The sequence below is a fragment of the Miscanthus floridulus genome, chromosome 8 (genome assembly GCF_019320115.1).
Source record: "Miscanthus floridulus cultivar M001 chromosome 8, ASM1932011v1, whole genome shotgun sequence".
Classification (NCBI taxonomy): domain Eukaryota; kingdom Viridiplantae; phylum Streptophyta; class Magnoliopsida; order Poales; family Poaceae; genus Miscanthus; species Miscanthus floridulus.
The window spans coordinates 190,317,126-190,326,544 of NC_089587.1; the positions used below are offsets into that span (position 1 = coordinate 190,317,126).

A 9,419-nucleotide genomic window follows, 5' to 3' on the forward strand; every position below is an offset into this window, starting at 1 on the left:
ATTACGGTTTCATGATGAATTTAGTATAGAAAAAGTAACGTTGTCCTTATATGTTACCAATCTATATGATTCTTAATAGTCAATATTAGAAAAAAATGGCTTGCAATAAATTAAAACAAATAAATAGTCATTGTCACAAAGTTTTTGAATCCTTGTGTATATGTTTAAAACAACCTAATGTTTTGCTAGAGCGTTTGCAATCCAATTAATCCTCAAGAAAAACAATTAGATAACGCTAAACCCTAGTTCCAGGTGGCCCAGGGTATAGTAAGCCTAGGCTCACTATTGGGATTTTTTAAAAATAAGGTTGTATCAAAGTGGTGCGATGCGCATACATATGCACAGGGATAGATTCAGTTTCCCTGGCAGATTCAGACAACGCTCGTTTTCGTCCTAATACTGCGTCAATTAGCACTAATCTAGTAGTATTCAACATTATCCTACATGCATGTGTGCAATTTGATGCTTTTTTTTTTCTGGTCTGAGATTCACATGCACCGGGAACAAAAGCTGATACGGCGCACTGTGCCCTGCCGGATCTTTTCACTGGCCGCCATGCTCCATTCTTTCGTCCCGCCGTGCTGTGCTGCCTGTGCACTTTCTTTTTTACTCGATACAATATGCATTGCACGTCTCATATGAGATGCGGTCTGCAGCAGCAGTTCTCATGCATGGTACCGTCAGCTCAGGACATTTCACCCCCCCCCTACTATCGCCTATCGGTCGGTTGCCACTCACGTACGGGGTACGGCCTATGTATGGGTACGGGATCCGCCACGGCTCGCGGTCTCTTGGGCTGGCGGCTGGCAGATCTCACGTCATCGCGCGCGCGCACGGTGTACTACATCGAGCGAGCCCCCGTCCAAAGGCTACCGGCTCCGGCGAGGCAGGCATCTTCGCGTCTTGGGAGATCGCCCAGCCCAGTTGCCCACGCGAGCTCCGACAGGGGCGCGTAATGGCCGGGGACCCCGTGGCCCGTGGCCGGTGGTCCATATGCCATGCATCCGGACCCTCCGATCCATCCGCCGATCAATCGCCTAGCCACTATTGGGATCGATCGATGATCCCCGGCCGGGCTTTCTACGGCCAAAACTTTAGGCGTCGTCCCGTCCCCCGTGACATTGCCCGGCTGATGCTCTGCTTACAGCAAAAAACGTTCGCCGATCGACACCGCACCCGCGCAGTTCGCGGTGAGGGGGTGAACACGCTGCGCAGCGGTGGTCCGTCCATCCAGTGTGGGCGCAGGCACGCACGACGTCAGTGGTGACCGGGGGTGCTGACGCCGCGGCGCGTGTGTTGCCCGCGTGTCTGCGCGTTGTTTCGTCGCGCGGGGCCGCATGCATATGGGTGCCCTTGGGTCTGGAGCCGGCGTCGGCGTCGGCGTCGGCGCCGTTGCGGAGCGGAGGGGAGTCGGACATGCTACTGATGTGATGATGGATGGATGGATGGGTTCCCCCGATCGATCCAAGGGGTTTCCCCCCCCTGCTGTGGTCCTGTACGCGCGTCTGTCGTGCATGTGGCCTGTGGGCGTACGTATGGTGCGGTGTTTCTCTTTACGTGCCCCGGTGGAGCACGGATAGCATCTCCCTCTGTTTGCTTGCCGCTTCCTTTCCTGTTGATCTAGATCTCAGGGTTTTTCCGGCGTTGGCAATAACGAAGTCATGCATGGTGGTCCTCGGTGGTGGCTTATGCAGAATTCACTCTGTATAAACGGATTGCTCCGCGAGTCTTTTGCTTTCTGTGTGTATTAGAATGTGCTCCGTCACGTCAGGGGCGCTTGAAATATAATCTTATCATAGGAACATTTTAGCGGCGGTGCCACGTCGTTAACATTATGGCTCTCGTTTGTGCACTCATTTCTTTTCACAAGCCCAACATCGCATACCTCTCGTGTTGCCACTCGTCGAGTTGTCGTCCATCTGGTTTGCCGTACTACTAATAAGGTGATTAATGACAGGGACATTCCTGAGGTGATTGGTTTAATCGAGTAAAAAACCACTGATAAACGTAGAATCGTGCGTCCACCTTCTACTAATAGCCGGAATATGTTCACTCACCTTATACCCTCGCTTCTACCTTTACAACGCTACTAACTCAACTAATCCACTGATTTAAACGAGCAGCTGTTTTTTTAGGAAAAAACAGTTAAGTTAGGCGCCAACCTTTTTTCGGTCAATGTTTTGATGCTGAATTATATATTACTCCTTACATTATACATTTTAACTTTTTTTCTAGATATATTGTTTTTCTATTTATCTAGACATATTGTATATCTAAGTGTGTAGCAAAAAAAAAAAAATTCCAAAACGTCTTAGGGTTTGGAATGGAGGGAGTCATACTATTGTATTTTCTTATCTATAAAAGCCTGCTTCCCCAAAATATCCATGCTGAGCCTAGCTCGATATCTTTATGTGTCCTGCCACAGTCATTTGGGATCCCTCTGGAACACAAATTTTCAAAACATAGGAACAAAAAATGTAGAATTGAAGTTGCACGGAAGTTGTAATAATCCTACAAAATTCGAAATCTAGAAAAGTTTTTGTTGTGACCTTTATATACAACATAGAGTACAAAAGAGACGTAAAAAAAAGTCTCTATGAGATCCAACCAAATGGTAGTTTTTCTTCAAAATTCCGATGGTTTTATCCATCCCGTAAATATCCAAAATAATTTTGGTTTAATATTATGTTCCAAAAGGGACATTGTAGAAATTTCTCAATAGGATTAAGCTTTTCTAAAAAAAAATCCTATACTTTCCATTGTCGCAAAGGGAGCCTCACTGTCGACACTAAGACTATCTCCAATAACGTGGACCCAAATACCAGACCTATACCATGATTTGGGTCCCCTACAGTCAAAAGGTCACGCACCCAAAGAGTCTCTTCTCCAACAGCCAACTGAAAAAGAAAGGAGCGCCCGAGCCTGAGCAGCAGCGACGGGCCTCTCCACGACAAGCCCCCGGCCTGAGCAGCAGCAGCCGCCGCCTCCGGCGGCGTCGGGGCTCCCAGCTCCGACCCCGACAGCGCGTCCTCCGCCGCATTCCCGCTGCCTCCGTCCCTCGCGGCGGCACCGGGGTCGCGGTCGCCCGTGCCGACCTCGTCCTCTGAGCCCGAATCGTCTGCGGCGTCGGAGAGGCGGTCGAAGCCCTGGGAGTCGAGGATGGCGAGCACCTCCGCGGCCGCCCGCTCCGCCTTGCGCCGCTGCGCCGTCACCGTCCAGAGCTGCTCCTCCAGCTCCACCACCTGCAGAGCAGCAGTGACGGGCTCGGAGAAGAGGCGTGCTCGGAGGAAGTCAATGGTCATGGCCGTCGTCGCGTCCGCCGCCATCCCCATTGCCGAATCCGAACCTGCGTGTGGAGTGTAGCGGTCTCCGAAGCCAAGCAGCGCCGGAGATTTGGGTTGAGGAGAGAGAAGACGGAGGGAGGACGCAGATTTGGCTGTCCTCTCTCCTTCTACGCAAAATAGCTGCTCGGAATGAGTACTTTGTTGGACGGCGTTCTTTGCGTGGGCGTGATGCATTTTGGGTATGGGTTGCTATATGGGTAAGCTTTTGGAGACCGTCTAAAACGGGAGAAAAACGGGACATATCGGACGCCCGGGCGGGGCCGTCGTCACCCAACCTCTACAGATCGCCCAAACTGTCGACACTAAAACGGGAGAAAAACGGGACATATCGGATGCCCGCGGCACACCAATTGAAACGCCGCGCCGTGGCACCCCCGAAAGGCCCAGACGGCATGACCGCATCAGCCGTCACGCGGAAATGGAAATTACTCCGGTGCTACCCACTGACACCGTGGTCCCACGTACACCCGATTTCACCGCTTCCGCTTTACCATCTCCAGTTTAGGACAGCGAGCAGTAATAACAGCGCCGGCAAAGCCCGCCTCCCCGGGCGGACAAGAAGCAAGCAATTACCGCGACAACAGACGACGGCGACGCGAGCAGCCGAGCACCAACCACCCTTAAGTAAGACGCAGGGGGCGGCGCTGCGCTGGGCGGGCGGTGAGATCAGAGGAAGCAACGGGGTCGCTCGCGGGCGCTGGGGCGTGGGCGACTGGGCGTGGCGGATCTCATCTAACGCCCCCACTTGCTGCTACGACCTCTGACCTCCCTCCCTCCCTCCGTCTCATCATCATCTTTGTCCCTCTCGCGCAATTCGCCGAACACGCCGCGCGCGCCTCGCCTCCCCGAGACGGCCGCCTCCACGGCCAATGCTGGCGGCGCGATGAGCGTGGAGGAGGAGGTGGAGCGCGGGGAGGAGGAGGAGGAGGAGGAGGAGGAGGAGGAGGACCTGTTCTACGAGTCGCTCGACCGCATCCTCTCCTCCTCGGGCTCCTCCACCTCCGCCTCGGACGACGACGGCGCCGACCGCCCGCGCCGCCGCCGCGGCTGCGATGCGCCGGCCGCGGCCACAGCCGCGGCAGCGGCGCTCGACCTGTGGACCTACCAGCCGGCGCCCGTCCAGGAGCGGCGCCGGCGGCTGCTCCAGCTGATGGGGCTCGCCGGGGATCCTTCCCTCGCCGGGATTGAGACGGGCCGGTCCGCCTCCGAAGACGCCGCGGGCCCGCCCCCGGCCTCCCCCGTCTCGCGGTCCAGATCAGGCGGGGCCGCCCTGGGCTCCGCCGGGAAGCCGCCACTCGGGGGCGGCCGTCTGCGGTCCTCGTCCGACGGCTCCGATGCTGCCGACGAGGACCCCAGGTGCTTGATCAGGAACCTTGACGACGGCAGAGAGTACGTGGTGAGGGAAGAATTCGGTCTCCGTGAGGTCGGCACGGGGCGCCACCTTACCGTTGAGGAGCTGGCCCGCTCACCTATTGTTCAGGAGCTTATGCGCCGACAAGCTTTCAGTACTCCCAACTCCAACTGCACCTCAAATTCCCAAAGTGGCGCCTCCACGCCGATCGAGAGATCGAGCTCAGGTTCCAGCAACGGTGGGGCGCGCTACAAGCGGCGTAGCGGCTGGCTCCGCAGCATCCGCTGCGCAGCTGGCTCCTTGGTCACCCACTCCCGTGACCGCCGCAGCAGCGACGAGAAGGACACGTCTTCAGACAAAGGCGGCCACCACTCCAGCTCCGCGACGGATGACAGCCAGGACAGTGTTCCACGCCATGGCCCTGCCCGAGTCAAGGTGCGGCAGTACGGGAAGTCACATAAGGAGCTCAGTGGCCTGTTTATGACACAGCAGATACAGGCACACAAGTGGTTCCATCTGGAGCATCAAATTTAGTCCTGATGGCCGTTACCTTGCGAGTGCCGGGGAGGATTGCATAATTCATGTTTGGGAAGTGTTGGAGTTCGAGAGGGCAGGGAAGGAGAGGGAGGTGAAGGAGAACGGGGTGTGCAATCCGCTTGTTGCTATGGTGTGCAATGAGTCATCAGGGACGATGGTGGCATCAGCTGCTCCAAGTGGGAGCCATTGGGAGAAGAAGCTGCGATCAAAGGTACTGCACAGTGGGGGATCAGTGAGCTCAGACAGGTTGATGGTGCCTGAGTATGTGTTTGCACTGTCCGAGAAGCCTGTGATAACCTTTGCAGGGCATTCAGAGGATGTGCTTGATCTCAGCTGGTCCAAATCTCAGGTAATGTACACACATTTCTAATTTATCTTCAATTCTAATGTGTAAATATTAATTTTCAGTGTAAGTGCAAAGTTCAGGCTACAATAGAATGTGGAATACCTGAAAGTAGGATATCAGTCACGGAAATTAGATCCGAACATAACTCATTAAGAACACAAAAGCTGTGTAATAACAATCGTCATATTAGAAACATCGTGATCACACACCAGCTCAACTTATTTATTGTTTGGTTTGGGCGTACATAACTTGGCATCCAGATCTGGCATATTGCAACTGGTGCACTGTCTGGAAAGGAAAACTTGACCAGCTGCCATTTATGCATTTTCGTTTTTGCGATAGATAAATTGACTTTATTGCTCCCAAGTGTACCCAAGCTTTTACCATGTGCATAAGACCCAGGTGCTCTCTACATGTAACTAAGACATGGTCTCTACACGCTTATACATTGCCATTTTACTATGGTTTTAATTTCCGTCTCAGTGCATCTAGAAAGTTCAGCACGTAAAAACTAAGCAGGAATTACACTGCAGGCTCCTAAACTTGCCTGGTCGTCTCAACTAACTCCTCAAACTTTTAGAGCCCCTTGAACTTGCATGGGTCTCACCAAAACCCCTGAACAGAAGCAAAGTTTAGGGGGTTAAATCAGACAACTGTGCAAGTTTAGGGGCTAGGTGTGACAACTGTGCCAGTTGAAGGAGATGAGAAAGTAATTTGCAAGTTTGTCTGGCTAGGCTAGCCGGCTAGGTGACTACCGCTACCGCACAAGTTCAGAGACCTACAACACAGTTCTTTCTTAACTTATTGGCATTTGGAGAACCTATTGTCTATGATCTGGATGATATTGTTGTGTGCTTTCAAAATGTAGATATTTGAGTCCTACATTTGAATGTCAGCTAACCAGTTTCATGATACTGAACTGGAATTGAAAGTTTTTCTTTTTTTTCCCTGTGTTTTTTACCCATAAGGTTCCGATTTTGTTAATCGATATTCATTCTTTCTCTGCATCAGATCAAAGAAGGTATTAAGCTTGTCAAGAGAGTTGTAATTTACTTCCTCTGTTCCAAAATGTACACTGTTTTAGCTTTGACCTAAACCAAAATTCTCTAATTTTGACCAAGTTCATAGAAAAATGAGCCAACATCTACAGCATCATATTAGTTTCATTAAATCCAACATCAAATATGTCTTGACAATGCTTTTATTTGGCATTGTAGATGTTAATATATTTGTCTATAAACTTGGCCAAAGTTAGAGAAGTTAAATAGAATAAGTTAACTTTGATGTAGTGTAGGTTTGCCTCTGTCAGACCTTTTTCTTGAATAGTTTATGGATAGCAAATACTTTGACAAAATCATGAATTAGGTATTCTATATCATCTAAGATGAAATGAGATTTGTCTTGTTTTAAATGGATAAATCTTGGTTTTAAAAGTGCAAATTAACTATTCCATTGGTATTTATTTAGGAATCAGTGCTCATAACTAGTCAAGCTACTCTGTCCTCAAATACACTGAAAGCATATGCGGACAGCCAGACACCATGCACAGCATTTTTTTTTTTTTTGCTAGGCACTTGTCTTGCTCGTCTCTTGGGATACTTGCTGCTGTTAGTAAAGACATATCCATTTCTACAGCATGTTGAATTTGAAGTATAATTATTATGAATTCATTGTAGTTTCCTGCTAGTTCAGCATCCCTTATATCCATCTTTTAGTTCCTGCAGTATTTGCTTTCATCATCAATGGATAAAACAGTACGGTTGTGGCACATGTCAAGCACTTATTGTTTGAAAACCTTCTCACACACTGACTATGGTACGAACATCACTTCAGAATCACCCCACCCCGTCCCTCTCACTGTCTAAGCACTGCAACAGCATTGTCCGTCTAATATAATTTCTTTTTGATCCAGTGACTTGCATCCAGTTCAATCCTGTTGATGATAGATACTTCATTAGTGGTTCCCTGGATGAAAAGGTTCGTATCTGGAGTATTCCAAAGCGTGAAATTGTTGATTGGGTCGATCTTCATGAAATGGTTACTGCTGCCTGCTATACTCCAGATGGAAAGGTTTGAATTTGATCTATTTCATAGTTTCTTAATTTTGGTCAAGTGGAGCTGCTAGTTGTTCATCCTAATACCTTAAGATGTTGTCTCAGGGCGCGCTGGTTGGGTCCCACAAGGGCAGTTGCCATCTGTATGATACATCTGGTACATCGGCTTGCATTTTAGTTCTGTTCTCAACTCTCATTCAAAGACCTTATCTTCCTGTTCGGTGTCTTGCAAGCCTAACCTTATATTTTTCATTTCTCCTGGCTAGATGACATGCTTTGCTACAAAACACAGATCGACCTGCAAAACAAGAGAAGAAAATCTAGCCAGAAGAAAATAACAGGATTTCAGGTGCTTATTTTGACTAAACATTGTGTTGTCATGTGAATCATTCTGCACCAGAGTTAAGATATTTTTGGTTTGTTAAACTGAATAATAGCTCCTTAAACAGTTTGTCCCAGGGGATTCTTCAGTGGTCATAATCACATCTGCAGATTCACGAATCAGAGTTCTTGATGGTTTTGAGCTAGTTCATAGGTTTAAAGGTAAAAATTTATTATCAACTATTTTTCACTTAAGTTTACAATTTACACTGGTTCAGAACTTCAGAACATGGTGCAATCATTGTTGACTACTTGACTGTGAATACTGAAGATCAATTGTATCTGCCTTGTTCTTCCTTCAAGCGCAGTGCTGGAACATGTCAGCTTGCGCTTTTCTGCTATCATTGGCTCTATTGTTCACTTAACATGTTCAAATAGCTCGTCCCTGTTGATAGATCTAACGGCCACATTGTTTGTTTTCCTGTGCATATCACTCTCTGTCTGTTATTAAGAAAAGGAATCATTGCTTAATTTTCGTCTTCTATTCTGCTGCTTGGTCCAGTTACATAGTTCTTATGTCTTGCCATATTTCAGGATTCCGAAACACCAGCAGCCAAATCTCAGCTTGTTTAACTGGAAATGGGCGGTATATTATCTCAGCAAGTGAGGATTCCCATGTATATGTCTGGAGGAACAATGATGGTTTGAAACCAAGTAGAAAGAAGGGCATTGTTTCTGTTACAAATACCCATGAACACTTCCACTGCGAGAGTGTGACAGTTGCTGTTACCTGGCCTTTTACCAGCACCACAATGACTTCTTTAATGAACCCCAGGAAACAAGAAGAGCTTGATCGTGGGTCTGAGAATGACTATTCACCGCAAGGTCTGCAAACCAAACTTGCTAAGGAACAGGAGATGCCAGATGTTGAGTACCGGAGCACAAATATCACAAGTAACAACTTGAATCATAATGGTGACCGGACATCTCCGACTTGTCCTGAAGAACTTATCACACCATCAAATCAGAATCTCAGGGCTACTACCTGCCATGCCAACGAGGGAGATCAAGCTCTGAATCAGTCGGCCTGGGGCCTAGTAATTGTCACAGCAGGCCGTGGAGGTCAAATCAGAACATTTCAAAACTTTGGTTTTCCTGTAAGAGTATAGCATGAATCTGAATACGTAAGATAGTCACTGCCATTCAGGAGTGTAGTTTGTGTATAGATAGGAGATAGTGAGTGAGTTTCACACTATTCGGGGATTGGGTTTGACTGTTCCTTGGTGCACCTGCTAGAGACCAGAATCTTCATCTAACATACACTGTCAGTACTGCGAAGCTTGGTATGCCAAATTTATTTACCCGAAAGGCCTAAATTGTACATGAAAGAGAAAGCCCTACAGGGCTACAGAGAGCAACACTATCAGCTGACTGGAGATAAGTCATCTCTGTCAGCTTCAACCCCA

General features: G+C 48.8%; 1 pseudogene; it reads left to right on the plus strand.

Moving 5' to 3' along the window:
* The first annotated feature begins 3,980 nt into the window (after positions 1 to 3,980).
* LOC136477800 (uncharacterized) lies at positions 3,981 to 9,419 on the plus strand (annotated as a pseudogene).